An 18289-nucleotide genomic window follows, 5' to 3' on the forward strand; every position below is an offset into this window, starting at 1 on the left:
ATATAAATAAAGGCTAATCTTCTTCATATCCATTCTTGTTCTTCTTGTTCTGTTTAGAGAAATGCTTTTCAGAAAACACTACAAAAGGAGTGTCTCTCTCTTTCTCTCTCTCTCTCTCTCTCTCTCTCTCACACACACACACACACACACACACACACACACACACACACACACAGAAAGTTCACACAATTTAAGTCCATATCCAAAGACATGTGACCTCCACAAAAAGATACACAGCCCCATACACAACGTTAAACTTCTTCCAAAACCTGGAATTTCTGCCCAAGGTTAGGGTCAGTCTTTGAGAAAACAGTATTTCTTAGTGATCCAGAACCATGTGTAAAATTAAGTTGAAAAAGGGGACAAAGCAGTTTCTGAATCAGAATATGGTAGAGATACTAAAAGGGGTACATCAGGACACAGGTAATATGCTCTTTCTCAGGAATAAGACTCAGTCAGCAGCAGGGTGGACCTGATAAGGGAAGCCAGAATGTGGGAGCCAGACCAGCTGTGGGAAGAAAACAGAATATAGGAATTTCCCAGCTATATGCAGTACTCAGAGACATAATCATAAGACAGGCCCAGTGTCCAGCCACAGGTGAATGAGCCAGCATGAGGGCAGAGCATTGCACCATGGGAGACTGGCAGCCTGGGCAGCAAGGGGAGCACACTCAGCTACGGCATCTGAGGCCCAGGGTCAAGACTCCCACACATACACCAAGGGTGTAAGAAGATCCTGGCAGATCATATGGTGATGGGGAACATTAAGGGTACACAAAGATAAGGAAACAAATCAGTAACCTGTTATTGGAATGTGGACACAAGGATAAATAATGAGAGGAACACAATGAGTCATCTACTATGAGCAGTAGCTGACTTGGGGCTCGGCTATTAACTGTGAACTCCAAAAAACTAAGTAGTTCCAGGTTTAACCCCCATGGCTGAAGGGCAATGAAGAGGGTACTAAAATAATGACTGCATAATTAATAGTATTGTCCACTGAAAAATGCCCAGATCATAAGAGTCACTAGGAGAGTCCCCCACATGCACATTTTTAATGTTTATATGCAATAAATATTCCTTGAAAGCCTTCTCTGTATCAGATGCTATGCTGGTGCTGTATATTCAATCCTGAACACGACACAAGCCCTGAACAATGACAGAGGGTGCTGGGACTCCTTCATTCCTGTTGTATCTCTATTGTGACCTTCATAACACCAGCTCCCATTACTGTCTTAAGAGGTAGGACTTTTTAGACCTGATTGTCCTTTAGGAAGGAGGGAAGGAATCTCTAAACCAAACCCTAATCTCAGCTCCTTCTCTTGAGTAAGAGCTCTGATGGAGGGTAAGGGAGCGGCAACTAACCCCAAAGTGAAGGCAGCCATCACCTAATCTCAGTCATCACCGTTTGGGGCAGCCTGAAGCCCTGTCAGGATGAGGAATGTCCTACCAGGTCTCCCAGATGGAAAGCAGCACAGGCTGTCAAGGGCCAGTTAGATATAAACTGGTTACCACATCAAGACAGAGTAAGCACACAAGACTGACCAGGACTGGGTCAAGAACACTGAGTAAGTCATGTGCTCATCATCTTGGGAAAGATGGCTTCAAGGAGGATGGCTGAGAAGGAAGAAGAGCTCAGAAAGATCTGCTTCTTTAGAAAGGCAAAAAGCCATGTGGATTGTTCAAGTGAGGTCTTGACAGTTGGGCCTTTCTCCCTCTGTGGAACCTCTTTAGGCCTAAAGATTCTAAACCAACTGCAGTGAGGCCCCTTAAGAAGGAGCCCTTCTCAGCAAAGACCTGCCTCCACTGTTGATATCAGAGTTGGGAAACTATGATCTCTGGGCATATTAGTCACTTGTGTGATGTGGTAGCTAATCAGCTGGTCCTCCTTCAGGAGGAGACTGAGGGTTAGGGCTGAGACACATACTTCCCATATATTCTGCTCTCACTTTGGCTGTTGAAAATTTGGAGGACAGAGCTAAACACCTGAAATAAATTGTATAGCAGGAATCCCAGAGGAGGAGACATTTGGGGCCAGGATGGGGATGGGAAGAAACATATAACATCCTCCCTGACCCCTTCAGATGTTCACAGAAGCAGAAATTCAAAATACTCTTAATCCACTGTGCACACATTCATGTAGTGTAACTTAAAACCTAATAGATTTGCTTTCCTTGGTTCCTTATTCTAAGTTTGGAAAGGCAAATATCAAAAATGAGATTTCTAATGATTTTTTTTTACTAAAATGTAATTTTATCTTCTTGTCAGCTTTTTTTTTTGACTACTACTTTTGAAATAATCCTGACATTGATTTACATTTGATCATCATCTCCAGTTTTAAGTTTCCCTCATGTTACTGTTTGCCATCAGCCAGGTCCCTTTCAACAACATACTTGTAGCCACAGAGGAGTTTATTGGCCAGTAAAAAAATACTCTTCGAAAGTACATTCAAACCACCTCCAATCCATATTATGTTTCAGATTTCCTAAACTTGGGGGTGAAATTTTTTCTGAAGGTCAAAAGTTATCATAAAAACTGAAGCCATGTTAAGATTACAAAGCTGGTTGGTTCCTGTGCTCTAGGACTTGCCAGAGAGATTCATGATCCGATTCAGTTTGAAATCTGAAGTGAAGGAATGCCACACCCAAATGAGCTTTCTTCTCTCTGTTGTCCCCATACAGAAAGAGGTCAATTTCTCTGCAATTCTTAGCACTTCTATCTATGAAATCATGGGGTTTATTTCCAGGGTACTAATAAAACCATTACTTTAAGGGAAGGCTGTTTCCAACAAGACTATATGAAAACTTTCTACAAATAGGCCAATGTGTTCATTGTTCAGAGCACTACTGATTCATTTCTGTCTCAGGGCCTTTGCTGTCTATTCCCATGATATGGAATGCCTTTGCCCTGGTCTCCTGCTGAGACCAAACTCTATTTCAACCTTCAAGGCCTAGCTTAAGATGCACCTTCTCCCAAAAAAATTCTCTTGGTCTTTATCAACCTGCCCTTCCCCTCTTGTCTCCACCCCTAACCTGCTCAAATATATTTCTTGTGGCAGGTGATATCCCATGACATAGCATTCAGTACAGAAAAGGGCTAGGAGTACAGTAAGACAGCTTGATTGAGGAGGTCTCAGACTCCTGACAATGGAAGTATGGCCAGGTGCAGCTTAGTTCATGTAGTTTGGGGAAAAACAGACCTGCCCAGGACTGAATCCTCACTCTGACACTTACTAGCTATGTAGCCTCAGGCAGATTACTTTCCTTCCCTGGGCTGCAGTGTCCCTTTCAAAAATGCCATGGGGTTGCTTCCAGGCTAAAATTGGTTTAGGTGACGACCACTTTCCTAAACATTGGAGCTACAAAGATGAGTAAGGTAAAGCCCTGATCTTGAAAAAGAGCTCAGAGTCTACAGACAAGCTATTTGCAATAGCTTCAGGCTCTTTGAGGGAAACAGTTAAGAGGTGTCATGGGAATAGTAAACTGAAAGCAGTAGGGAGTAGGGGAGAAACTGTGGAGTCTGGAGTGATACCAGAATTGCAGATCTGTGCTGAAAGGTGGAAAAGAGTGACAGTAGTAGGAATGGAAGTGGAAGGAAGGAATGGAGAAAAGGGAGATTTGAGAGACATTCCAAGTAGAGCAAAATTACAGGCCTTGGCGCATTTCAGACTTAAGAGGATAGAGGAGATTGGTGATGAATCTTGACCAAATTTCTAGCTAAGGAGACAGACAAAGGCACCGATAGAAATGGAGTTAACTGGTTTGGGTAGTGGAAGAGATCAGCTTCTGCAGACAGCAGATATGTCTCACAAACAACTGATGCCAATCTTGAAGTCCAACAGTTTCTTTTTTCACAAGCCTACTGAGTCCTCTTCCTCACCCCACCTCCATCCCACTTGATTTTACTGAGGAAGTTCACTGGTACGTTGAACAGTCAACTAGGTTTGCGAGACCTAGGCAAACAGCATGAACAACTAATAAGAAGTACACTCCCCATGCATCTTTTTTATTGGCTCTACTTGACTTTTAAAGTTAAAATGACGTTAGCCTAGGATAGCCCAGGTGTCTCTTGACCATTCCTCCAAGATTACAAATATCCAACTATCCTCTGAAGCTGCCCATGTAGAGCAAGGCAGTCTGGTCCGTTACAATTAGAGGATGGTACTTCCACATTCTGAACCAGTAACTGTCACCCAGGACCAGCCAGAACCTGCTTTCTGTGGAACCCCCAACCTCCTCCTTTCCACCTCAGACACTGAGCATGCTCACTGCAGATTAAGAAGGTGATTCCTCATATAGTCCCTAGTTTATAGAGATCAAAAACAAAAATGTAATGCATGCCTTTCCTTTGATCCAACAATTATAGAAATGTATACTAAGGAAATAATCAGAAGTGCACATAAATAAATGGCTGCAAAGATATCTTTTGAGGTATCCCTTTGGATTGGGGGGGACAGAAAATGCAGGGACATTCTGAATGCAAAACAATAAGGGAGTATTTCAATAAGTTGCCACATATCCACAGAAGGGAATATTATACAGAATTTAAAATATTATAAAGACATTTTAATGGCATGGGAAAATATTTAAAATACATTTTAATTAGCAAAAAAAGAGAACTACATATAACTCTGTTCTCAATTTTGTAACATACCCCCCCCACACACACACATGCCTTATATACATAAATAAACACAAACACATACATACACACACATAGCCAAAGAAAAATAACCTGGGAGGTTATTACTATTATCTCTAGGTGGAGATGACTAAATAATTTTAAATGATTTTTTATTTTCTTCTTTGTACTTTTCTGTATTTTCCAATTATCTTTGAAATCTTTTGTAATCAAGAAAAAAAATTCTCAAAATAAAGGGAAATGGGCCATGAAATAGGCCATGACTTGAAGGGAAGAAACCTGTAGAGATGATATGTAAGCCATGGAGCATTTATTCCTTCCATACTTCAGGGGATATTTTTTTCTTTCCTGAACACTGAGATGGCCAGTCTTTCCATCTCTTACCATAAAATGCCTGACAGCTTAGATTTCAAAGCTTTTCTTTAAAGCTCAGATCTTCTCTCAGTAAAACCTATATTCCTCCATGCCTAGGCAATAAATGGCCACAAGAATCTACTAGGTATTTGGAAACAATCATTTCTCTTTTCTTTATATTGACTGGATTAACTTTTGCCAAGAGACAAATGATCTGCCTGGATCACTCAGTTCCTTATTCTTTGATTTAATTAGGGATTAGATGGTAATAGACTGGAAATAAATTCTCTTTTCATTGACCTAAATTAACTTGGCTTTTGAAATATGGCATAGTCTCAACAATTATCTGAAAGGAAAAAATACATATATAATAACCCATTACATGCAGGAAACTGTACCAATCCAACCACTTAAACATGTCTCATTAACACCATCTGTAATAAATACTCCCAATTCTTTGAGTAATGGAAGCCATTTCTGTCCATACGATATAGGAATAAGGAAAGGTGGTGGGAAGGAATTCCCTTCCCAACAAGTATTTTTGAGTAGGAATCTATTTTTGTAGCAAGATCATTTGTTGGCCAAGTCTTGTTTCTTGTTTGACAGACCTACTTCCCACCATGTGCCTCTATCCTCTGCAGTATAGCTTCCACACAGTGATGGGATTTCTCTCCCTAAAACCCTCCATTTAGTATATTCATCTCTCCTCACAACTTACATTTTTATAGAAAATTGTGGTTTGCAAAGGCTTTCACACAAAAGATGTTGTGTGATCTTAACAAAAACTCTAGAAGACAAGAATTTTACAGATGAAGAAACTAAGTTCAGAGAGATTGTTACTTGTCCAGATACTCCTGCTAGTAAGAAGTGGTTATCAGATGAAAACTTCTTTTCTAACATGTGATTGATTGAGTGTTTCATCTGTCAATAATCCTGATAATACCAATTTGTCTTGATGTTGAGTTTTAAGACATTTTTCTCATCCATATGCATTTAACCACTTCCACACCGCCTCTCGATAATGATTAGTGTGTATGCTGTGTACCCTAATCTCAAATTCATCTTAATGAAAATCATTCTTGGAGGATGGCACAAAGGACATTACCTAGAACAAGCCAGCATGTAGACATTCAACCCATCAAAGCCGTCTGGGTAAGATGTACTTCATTCACCAGAACTGTTGGATAACCTAGGGAGCTTAAGGTACCTGATCTTGTCTCCAGACATAGCCTTTGCTCTCCCAGGCCTTTTTTCTTTTCTGAGTTCTGACTCTGGTATGGCCCTTACTGACATAGTTGGCATGATCTCCTGCAGCAGGTAACTTGCTATCCTGTAACATGCTATTTTTAGATTTGTAATAATCTCCCCACACCCCACTCACTTACTCCATGTTTTGCCCACATCCTACTACATGCACACATACACACAAAGACATGCCCTAGACTATATAGTTGCCCTGAGAGGAGATACGGGTCTTACTCTTCTTACTGTATCTTCCTATTGCCAATAGATGCCTAAAATTTTTTGCTATGTTAAATTGATCACTATATTTTTAAATTAGAGTGTCTACTAGAAAGTACAGCTATACAATTATAATTGTATATTTTATGACCCACTCTTTCCCCTACCTGCCTCTATTTCCTTTTTCTTACACCACAAATCCTTTCATTTATTTTAATACCTTTCAGCAAATAACTTTATATTTTATTTCATGGGATGGTGATCATAAGGCCTCTAACTTATTTCAGCCTAAGACTCTAACATTTGAATTAGCCTGGGAAAAGTTTGGGAAATCACTATTTATTCTATGCTTCTCATTCAATTTCTCTAGGCAAAATATCCTCTACTCTTTAAAAAGTGTATTCACTTCTAAATGAGGATACAAATTTCATTTTTCGAGGTCAAACTAGCCCAATTCAATATTCTTTGTTGTTGTGCTCAATTATAAAATGGAAAGATTGGAAGAAAATACAATTTTATTATATAACATAATAACATGAGCTAGGCTAAAAATATTGTTTACCATGTCCTGATCATGTTTTCAAGATTTTTTTTAAACAGCTTGACAATATTTAATTTTGTTAGTAGAACACGTGGTCTGGATTATTTCTTTTTTGAAATGTGGATGGATCTGGTAACTAAGGCATCTTAGAAGGTGAGTATTATATTTAAAGTCATGTTATAGGACTAGGGAAACAATCTCTTTGACATAGGACCCCATATTTTAGATACCACCATACAGGGTTGGTTGGGGACAACTTCAAGAGGGATGCTAGCATGTATGTTCCCCCCTAATACACACTCAAACACTCACTATCTCTAGGTAGAATGAGATTCTTTAACAAAACATGGATAAAGCACTTAATGCAAACTGTAAAATGTTTAGCCTATAATTTTCATTAATTACTGTCTCCAATACAGAGTGCTGGTGGGAAATTAAAACGTAAAAGCAATGCTTTTTTTTCCTTGTATTTATTGAGCAAGAAAAAGAAATGGAACAATAAGAGATACACTAAGGAAAAGTTAGTTCCCTGTTCGTAATATATTAAAGGCAGTATTTTAAGCAGGCTTCCTCATTCCTTGTGGGCCAGTCCTTTCCCTGAACACAGAATAAGCACAGCCCACACTTCCATAAATGTTCTCTAGCTTTCACCAATAGCCCCCACATATCTCGGCCTATTCTGCCACAGCCTTTCTTTTAAAATAGCTAAATTCATTAGGGATTTCAGGAGGAAGTCATGTCACATTGAGACAAGTGAGTTTATGGTTTTCAAAAATAAAACAAAGTATGGACAAATGTGTTGGCAATGGAGAAAGGGTTATCTGCAGTACGAGATTTCCAAGGTCTGAGCCTGAAAACTATGAACTCTAATTATACTCTGATTGCCACCCAAGAAAATGCATCTTTTCCCCTGTGTTTCACTGATACTCTAAAATTGAAGTATTGTATAGACAAAAAAATACTGAGTTGTATGAAGTAAAGGGATTATATAATTAACAGTGCTTGAGAAATTATTATTACATTCTACCCCTCCCCCAAATCACGGATCCCAGGCATTTCTATGCCCAGTCCCCCTTAGTAACTTTACCACTTGCTGTTCACATCTTCTAAACTCTCTGCCTAGTTTTCCTCCCGGCCATGACTGATGTTATTTCTTTGTCCTGGAGGCAAAGAGCCATGTTACATATTCCTTTAAACTCAGGGGCGCCTGGGTGGCGCAGTCGGTTAAGCGTCCGACTTCAGCCAGGTCACGATCTCGCGGTCGGTGAGTTCGAGCCCCGCGTCGGGCTCTGGGCTGATGGCTCAGGGCCTGGAGCCTGTTTCCGATTCTGTGTCTCCCTCTCTCTCTGCCCCTCCCCCGTTCATGCTCTGTCTCTCTCTGTCCCAAAAATAAATAAATAAACGTTGAAAAAAAAAATTTAAAAAAAAAAATAAATAAACTTCTACACCATTTTGGGGCCCTGCAATTTTTTTTTATAAGAATCTCCCAAGTTTCTTCATTCTTTGCCTCATTGTGACTGACCTCTTCTTGGATTCATGATCTTTTCCAACCCTACAGAGGGAGCGGCCTCCTTCCTTAGCATCCATGTGTCAGTTTTGGTTTTTGTTTGTTGGTAATACTACCTTTTGCTCAATGTTCCTTGACGTCTCCTTGTGAAGAGAATACACAGAGCCCAGACAAGCTTCTACTGCTGTACAAATGGTTTCAAAATCTGAAAGATCTGGATTCAAATCATGGTTCTAAAACTGTAAGCAACCTGAATAGGCTTTCTGAACTCCACTGTCCTCATCTTTGGAATGGGAATCCCAGTATGTACTTCATAGTACTGATGTGAGGGTTCAATGAGATTGCACCTGTAAAAATATCAATATACTTCCTGGCATCTCCTGAGTGCCTTCCACAACACTTCTTCTGCACTCATAAGTTTTTAATTAAATATTATATCTGACCACACATTTCAGGAGTTAAGTCACTCATGCTTCCTATAACTCTTTGGAATTTGCTCAGAATGTACTATTGGTCTCCTCTAACTTCATCTCATTTATACATTTCATGCAGATTGTAAATCTATTCTAACTGTTGGTTAAGACTCAAGATGTTGCTTACCACAGCAAAGAAAATCATTTCTGGGTTTTAAATACTCTCTTCTTTTTTCTTCTTTTCCTAAAGTTCGGTCAAGTGCAAACATTTCAAACTTGAATTCAGCACTTTTCCCAAGTAAGGCAATCAGGATATACCAATACCAATTTGGCATACCCGTACACAATGTGATATTCAATATAAAAAGTGGGTTATAAGAAGCAAAGAATCAGAAATTGTAATAAAGTAGAGGAGGGGGAAAAATTCTAATGGCATTCAGGACCAAAATTGAGCTGTCCGAATCTATTGTTTATACGTGGGCTTAATTTCACCAGAACTGCTTGCTCAGCTTAACATAAATCCAGGAGGAAAAAATCCACTTTCACATGAAGAAATATGAACTGGAATTCATAGATACAGCAAGAAAAAAAGTTCAGCTCTCATCCGTCTACATGAGCAAAATTATTTCACTAATGCTCCTTCTGATTCATGGTTTCTACTTTGTGAGTTTTAGATGGAGACCACATAAACTAAAAGGTCTCTTTTGTACCAGAAGAGAACAAGCAGTGTGCTCTTCAGATTAGGCTGAAGGATGATGCCTGAGTCACCAGTGTATCCAAAGATGGGATGCTACAAGTTTTGCAGGTCTGCCCCTGAACACCAGCCCTGCCTGGGTGGGGCAGAACCAATATATTTAGAGATCTCTGCAAAGAAAGCAGGGAGTGTGCAAATTCTTTCTGATAGGTGCTGTGTATCACTCTACTTTAGATCTTTTGAGTTGTCAGTTCAGGAAATACAAATATGCTTCAGTGAGGCAAGGCATTCAAAAGGGATCATCCTCCCCACATCCTCCCCACATCCTGCCTTTCACTTTTCCACCCACCTTCTCTGAAAGTTCAAACTATTCAAAAAATTAATACACTTCTAATGCTACAGTAATCTTCAGTGAGCTGGAATACATGTTCTTAGACTGAGAAAGGCTGCCTCAGACCGGAAACAAATTTTCCCAAATGTCAACACCCAATAGAATTCCCAGGAGAAAATATGGGGAGATTATTTCCTCCCAGAGCAGCTATTTCCTTAGAATGTCCTATTGAAATGTTCTTTGTGGGGTGCCTGGGTGGCTCAGTCAATTGAGCATCCAACTTCAGCTCAGATCATGATCTCACGGTTCGTAAATTCGAGTCCCATGTCAGGCTCTGTGCTGACAGCTCGGAACCTGGAGCTTGCTTCGGATTCTATGTCTCCCTCTCTCTCTGCCCCTCCCCTGCTCACATTCTGTCTCCCTCTCTCTCTCTCTCTCTCTCTCAAAAATAAAGATTTAAAAATTTTTTTTAAAAAAAAAAGAAATGTTCTTTGTTACTGTGAGCCATAGCCTGCTAATGATCTGGGCTAGCACTATGGGTTTTGCCCTATTGAGCTGTAGAAAAGAAGTTTCTTTGTTCCCTATCACAACTCTTGAAAGTCTTGAAGTCTCCTCTTAGATTATTGTGTTCTTTATTAAACAAGACACCTTCATTCTTTACACCAAATCTGTTCAAAAAACATCACAGTTCTGCCATGACTACCAAAAGATAGCAATGATATCTTAAGTAGCACCAAGGAAATCTATCTGTAGGGAACAGACAGACCTAATCCTTTCTTCTTTGTAAATAGCGGTTTCCAGTGCACCTGAAATGTAGACTCATTTGTGGATGTCCAACAAGAACACAAATACTAGAAATACTCTCCAAAAGAATCAACTTTCATGGAGTTAAGCTTTATCCCCATTGGCAGATATCCAAAAAGGAAACTTGATGTTCTTACTTGATAGCCACACCTTCAGAATATAAAGCTGTTCTTCGGGTCAGATGAGTCAGTTGGATTTTTAAGTGGGGTCTACAAAGGAATTCAGCACAGTGAAAGACCTAGATCTATCAAGGGTGAACTTAAAGCACAGAGCTATACATTAATGCAACTGTTGTAAATTAATGGTTTCCCATAAAGCGTGATAAATTGTAGAGTGGCATCATAGATTCTGCAGCCAGATGTGCTATGTATTCATGTGATAATGGAAGATGAATGTTCGCTGCATATATCATCCTGAATTTGGTTCTTTGTGAACAATTTTTCCCTTTGTTTTTGAATTTATCAAAGCCAAAATACCTAATCCATTCTTCAAGTGAAGAAACAGAGTTGGAATTATTATTGACTGATTTTGTTTTTTTACAAATGGTTAGGCTTTTCTTTTTGTATTCGATAAGTCAAGATAGACTGCAGTGTTACCTAAACCAAAAAGAGATAAAATGGAGATTTCAGATACTGACATGTAGCTACTAAAAAAGCAAAGAGAGGGCTTGCTTCTTGAAAACAAGTTGGTGCATTAATTTTCCACAAAGTTCCCATCAGATGTCATCAAATTCAACGCACTGTGCAGATGGGAAAGACTGACTATTGAAACAATTAACTATTGTGAGTCATTTCCTCAATCTGCTTTTGTTTTAGCCAATATGTCAAGTGGTGACAGACACTGTTAAATTTCACAAGCTCTACTGTCTTCTTGGAAACGGCATAATACAATTGACATAGCTCAGCTTGATAAATCTGCCAAACTAATGGTGGGGCCTCTTTCCTTCTACTTTTCAATGCCAAAATCTAAAGATATTATGTAGAACCTATTCAACATGAAGAACACAAAGTCCATTTTATCCTCTCTGAATACTCCCATTTAATCACCTGCTGGCTCTTAGTTTCCCAATCCTTTTGAATTGGCACTAAAATGAATATGGTAAAAATTTTATATATTCAGCCTCCACTATCTCAGAAAAATGCTGTCATGGATGCTGAATTTTCCTGAAGTTTGCCACTTGCTTCAGCTTGGTCTGAAAGTCTATTACTTTAGATGACCTAATTCACCACTTAACACTTCAGGTGACTCTTAGACAATCAAAAGCTACTTGTCCTAATCTAACTAAAACATTTTCTAATCTTAGAGGTATGACTTTACTATTTGTGTGCACCATGTCACTCGCAGGTCTAAGGAAAGTAGGGGGAAACCGTTGTGTTGTCCCATGATGGTCTTGCTCCAATCAGGAAAAAGATCTCTAGGCAGCTTCTCTTGCACAAGATTCAAATTCACTAACCATTCCTTTATAACTCTTTCATTCGTATGGCACAGTAGCTCACCACCTTCTAGAAGGCAGCTCTGACTGTCTGTCTCTAGGGGAAAGTACAGTGAGTCCTCAGAAACTCAGGTAAGCCAGAAGCCAGGCCATACCTCACTCCCTAACACTAGGGAGATTGCAACTAGCTGCAGTGGCCAGCGGTTAAGGCATTATTTAACAGGAATGACCAGTCAACTAATATCTGACAAAGGAGTCAAGAATACACAATGGAGAAAGGATAGTCTTTTCAATAAATGCTGTTAGGAAAACTGGATGATCACATGCAGAAAAATGAAATTGGATCCCTACCTTACACCACTCACAAAAATTAAGTCGAAATGAAATGAACACTGAAACATAGACCTGAAACAGCAAGACTCCTAGAAGAAAACATAAGGAAGAACCTCTTTGACATCGGTCTTGGCAATGATTTTTTGGATATGACACCAAAAGCACAAGGAACAAAAGCAAAAATCAATAAATGGCAGTACATCAAATTAAAAACCTTCTGCACAGCAAAGGAAACAATCAACAAAATGAAAAGGCAACCTATTGGGGCGCCTGGGTGGCTCAGTCGGTTAAGCGGCCGACTTCGTATCAGGTCACTATCTCACGATCTGTGAGTTCGAGCCCCGCGTCAGGCTCTGTGCTGACAGCTCAGAGCCTGGAGCCTGTTTCAGATTCTGTGTCTGCCTCTCTCTCTGCCCCTCCCCTGTTCATGCTCTGTCTCTCTCTGTCTCAAAAATAAATAAATGTTAAAAAAAAATTTTTTTTTAAAAAGGCAGCCTATAGAATGGGAGAAAATGCTTGCAAACCACATATCTGATACTTAATATACAAAATATATAAATCATACAATAGTAAAAAAAAAAACAAACAATCCAATTTAAAAATAAACAAGGAACCGAATAGATACTGGTCCAAAGAAGACATCCAAGTGGCCAACAGATACATGAAAAAATGCTCAACATCACTCATCATCAGGGAAATGCAAACCAAAATCACAATGAGATATCCTTCACATCTATTAGAAAGGCTGTCATAAAAAAAAAAAAAAAAAAAAAAAAAAAAGTGTTGGCAAGGATGTGGAGAAAAGGGAAGTCCTGTGCACTGTTGGTGGGAATGTAAATTGGTAGAGCCACTACAGAAAATGATAAGGAGGTTTCCCCCAAAATTAAAAATACAACTATGATATGATCCATCAATTCCTTTTTGGGATATATATCCAAAGAAAATAAAAACAGGACATTGAAAAGATGTCTGAACTCCCATGTTTACAGCAGCATTATTCACAAAGCCAAGGAAGAGAAACGATCTAAATTATTGTCAATAGATGAATGGATAAAGAAGATGTGCCACACACACACACACACACACACACACACACAAATTATGTGATGTGACAGAGGGGTGATCATATTATAATACATAAGTGTATCAAATCAACACATTGTACACCTTAAACTTACACAATGTATAGATCAATTATATCTCAATAAAGTTGGATAAAATAAGCAAAATGGGTGGCCATTCCAGATAGTTCAAAGGCAACAACTGACCCAGGATTAGACGAACACAGAAGCTAGTATGCAAGCAGAAACCACTAGTTGGGATTATGGCCGTCGTCAGAAAGACTGTCCAAACTCGACAGGACCCCCGTCAGCAAAATGCACACAATCACTGACCAACCTCAAATACACTCTCACTATCCCTTGGCAGTCGTACCGCATTTCTCTAGTGCATGTACTCTCCATTCTTATAGATGACTTTCACACCTTCCCTCTCTTAAAACCTCTCCCAACACCTTCTTTCCCATCCCTTCTGATGACCTTTCTTCTTCATGTTAAAGAAAAATTGGAGCAATCAGAAAGACAACCTCTGTGGGTTTCTACCGCTGCATCCACCTACCTACCAACTTCTGCACCCATACAGTGTGGTTCCACACCTGGGAACATACTCTCCATGCTCTTACGTAAAGCCAACCCTTCCATCATAGCACTCGGTCTTTTGCCTCCTCGAAGATGGAGAGGTGTCTCCACTACCCTCTTCTGTATCGCCAAACTTCCCTCTCTACTGTCTCTTCCCTTTTTGTACAAATGTGATCTTAATTCTCCCATCTTTTTTTTTAATGTTTATTTATTTGAGAGACAGAGAGAGAGACACAGTATGAGAGGGGGAGGGACAGAGAGAGAGGCAGACCCAGAATCTGAAGCAGGCTCCAGGCTCTGAGCTGTCAGCACAGAGCCCGACGTGGGCTCAAACCCACCAACTGCGAGATCATGACCAGGGTCAAAGTCAGCGCTCAACCGATTAAGCCACCCAGGCACCCCTTAATTCTCCCATCTTAAGAAAAAGATGTCTCTTTAGAGACTAAAGAATCCTTATACCGAGGCTAGTGGTTCTCAAACCTAAGTCAACGTAACAGTCTCCTGGGGAGCCTGAATAAGAATATCAGTGCCAGGGGGTCCTGCTCTTCCAGAGATTGAGTTCGTCGGTCTGCATTATGACCTGGGCATTAGAGTTTTGTGCATTTGATGTGACTCTAATGTGCATCCAAGGTAGAGAAGCACTGATCTAATCTGGATTCATCATTAAATGAGGTACCAAAAGTCGAGAGAGGTGCGCAGCAGCTCACCCAAGCCCAGACAAATCATTCGTGGTAGAGCCAATACAAAAATCCAGCAAAGCTAATTCCCAGTCCAGTGCTCTTTTGACAACATCAGGCAAAATGTCATATACAAAAATGTAATCTCTGGCAAAGAACCATGAATGCCACCATAAGTAATGAACTTGCTAATTGTTCATCTCCACAGAGAATACTGGCCTTTCCATCTTTGGTCACAAAAGGAGAGCTTAAACAGAAATGCTGAGAAGGCAAGTATAGCAGAGAATGTGAAGAAATCCCCGCCATGGTACCCACAGCAGATGTTTTCGAAGTTTGGGGATGGTGAAGGACCCAGGGGACGGTGCCAAGGAGCAGCACGAGGTGCCGTGTGATAAATGGAGCTGTCTCTTTCCCATTACAGGAACATAGCAAGTTTCAAGAGCAAATCAGAAACCTAGAATGATTAATTGTGTAGTCTACAACGAGTCCTGTTGTGTTTGTCTATGAATCCCTTTGCTCTGAAGATCAGACACACCAGGTGCAGAGAAACACCTGGCTATGATGAACCCTGTGAGTTTCTTAGTAACCCACTCCAAAAAAAAGGGGAACAGTGGTTTTGTTTACAGGTGAACAGTAGGAAGGGGATCAAAGCTGGTGAGAAAACTGAAATGGTGGAGTAAGAACAAAAGCATCCCTTTAACATCAAGCCAAGCGCTGTCATATCTCTGGCTTAGCTTCCTCTTTCTCTATACCTGCTTGGCATCAATGAGGAACAAAGTATTTTAAGGAAGTCATAACTTCGTTCTTACTTATTCCCACCCACCCACCTGATTCCACTGTCACCTCGCAGTCACCTTTGCATGTGACCTAAGGCAGTTTCAGCTAAGCGTTAGCAGTGAAGAGCATAGCCATTGAGCACACCGGTTTCTGGGCCCAAACCCCACATTTTACTACCCATGTGACACGGCACAAATTATCGAAAGTCTCTGTGCTTCACCATCTGCCCAAATATGATATAACGTTAATAATACCCACCTAGGAATTCTTATCTAAGTAAAGTACACATGAATGTAAGATGCCTGAAACAATCAGTAAATAGTAGCTATTGTTGTTAAACAAGATGGCCAGGGAGATTACTGTTATTTTTCTTTAAAGTGTAACCAGCACGTTAACAATACTGTTTGCATACTAAATGAGTGTGTCAATTACACATAGTTATTGACCCTTCCTTAAAGCTGATGAGGTACACTAATATTTAGTTAGCTAATTTTGTTGAACTGTAGAGGCAGCATGGCTTGGTGGAAAGATCTAGATTCAAATGCCAGCTGTATTGTTCACTAATTGCAAGCCTTAAAAAAAAAGAAAGGTGTTTAATCTCTCGATGCCTCATCTGTTCTTTAAAAAGTGAGAAGAAAAATACTTCATTTTCAGGGTGGTAGTAAGAACTAAATGAGAGAATGCAAATGCCTAGTGCATAATAGGTGTCTGTAATAAAGGATCGTTGACAAGACAGCACACATTTACCTTACAGCAATAAAAGTGCTCTCCATTTTTAATACCCTTTAATTGTTTTCATGAATTCATAGCAGCATTCCTCCAAATTAGTCTGAATTTGTTATGTTTTGTCATGTGGTTTAATTCCAAGTACAGCTAAATGACAAGTGACCACGTCAGAATAGTGCTGGGGGAGGGTATCATCTAAAACAGATTAACGTGGATGCAACCCTTTTAAAAATATCTAGGGCGGAAAACTCTAAAATGTCTCTTGAACACACCTCAAGCTGTTAGAGAGAGGAAGCTTTTACGTTTATCTTTTCTAAGGGTAAACGATTGGGTTTAGATTAATTGAAAACAAGGAGGGGAAAAAATGCACAGATCTATGTAAAACAGAGAGTGTCTATGACAAGTGTTTCCAAATACGTGGTTTCCAAATATGTAATTGGTACATTACATATCTCTGGCTTCTCTGATTTCTAAAAAGCCATGAAAGTTAAATTAGGTTGATTTATTTCCGAAAGTGGTCATTTGGATTATGTACCAATAATGGGACATCAGTATCCCTGAAAGCAAAAGATTTAAAATACATAAAGATATTTTTATGGCCCGCCGTGCCTATTTCTAAAATACTCTAAATGTGATACTGCCTTAGGCTGGCTTCCTTGGAAGGAGACACTGGGACAACAATTCATGTGCACGTGTGTGTTCTTAAGGAAGGGCTCCCCATGGGCACCTATTGGGATGAGCACTGGGTGTTGTATGGAAACCAATTTGACAATAAATTTCACATTAAAAAAAAGGAAGGGCTCCCCAAAAAAGAACTGGTAAGGAAGAGAGGAAAGCAGGACAGAGAAGGGAAAGAAAGCAAGCAAGGCTTTTTCCATGGAGGACGGCTTTGGACCTGGTTCTGCAGGAGAACTCCGGAGGATTTGTTATGCTTAGAGTGGTCCCAGCTGGAAAAAAGCTGGAGCCTTTCTACAGCTGTGCCTGCTGGTCACTGAGCAGGGTCACTGGGAGATGAGACATGCTTTCCCAGACACTTCCTGCCCTCTGGAGCAACTGGCCAGGGAGAGTCACAGGTGCTGGCCCTTGGAGGTAAAAGCACAAGGACACTGGGGGAAAGGCACATCGCAACAGGAAAAAGTAACTTTTCATGGATCAGGGAGAGGATGAAAAAAAGTCACAGCTTTCCTTTCAATTATTCCAAAGCAATTTTTTTCTTTCATTATACCCCAGTTTTTCTCTTATGAGTGTTATAAATATGAAATATAGCAACAGTTGAGAAATACATGATCTCCTATAAATGGTATTGCATCAATCCAACCTAGATTAGATAAATTAAGCAAGAAGCAAGCTAATGTGTTCACGTAAAAACATTTTATACTGGGGCACCTGCATGGCTCAGTCAGTTAAGCATCCGACCCTTGATTTCGGCTCAGGTCATGATCTCATGTTTCATGGGATCCAGCCCCGTGTCCAGTGGCACTGTTAGCACAGAGCCTGATTGAGATTCTCTCTCCCTCCCTCTCTCTCTGTCCCTCTCCCACTCACTCGTGCTCACTCACGCTCTGTCTCAAAATAAACATAAAAAAAAGTTTTAGGGGCACCTGTGTGGCTCTGTAGGTTAAACGTCTGACTTCAGCCCAGGTCATGATCTCACAGTTTGTGGGTTTGAGCCCTGCGTTGGGCTCAATGCTGACAGCTCAGAGCCTGGAGCCTGCTTCAGATTCTGTTTCTCCTTCTCTGTCTGCCCCTCCCCTGCTCACGCTCTGTCTCTCAAAAATAAATAAACATTAAAAAATTTTAAAAATACAATTAAAAAAACATTTTATAACAGGGTTAATTCAAAGCATGCATACAAGTAGCTTCATACAAGGGAATCGCTATTAGTTATGATTATAGGGCAACAAAACTTCACAAGTATAACAGTTATTCCTTATATTAATCTCCTATACATGCACTTTTAA

General features: G+C 40.0%; 1 long non-coding RNA gene across 2 annotated transcripts; it reads left to right on the forward strand.

The window, feature by feature from the left end:
* Positions 1 to 3782: 3782 nt before the first annotated feature.
* LOC147574865 (uncharacterized) lies at positions 3783 to 16385 on the forward strand. Of its 2 annotated transcripts, none has more exons than XR_015243585.1 (2): positions 3783 to 4282; positions 15034 to 16385. It is a non-coding gene; the product is annotated as an uncharacterized LOC147574865 (long non-coding RNA). The 2 variants fall into 2 exon arrangements; XR_015243586.1 differs by lacking the exon at positions 3783 to 4282 and adding an exon at positions 8543 to 8745.
* Positions 16386 to 18289: the final 1904 nt, after the last annotated feature.

This window comes from Puma concolor, chromosome D4 (assembly GCF_028749965.1).
Source record: "Puma concolor isolate L17-30 chromosome D4, mPumCon1.1.hap2, whole genome shotgun sequence".
NCBI classification, from domain to species: domain Eukaryota; kingdom Metazoa; phylum Chordata; class Mammalia; order Carnivora; family Felidae; genus Puma; species Puma concolor.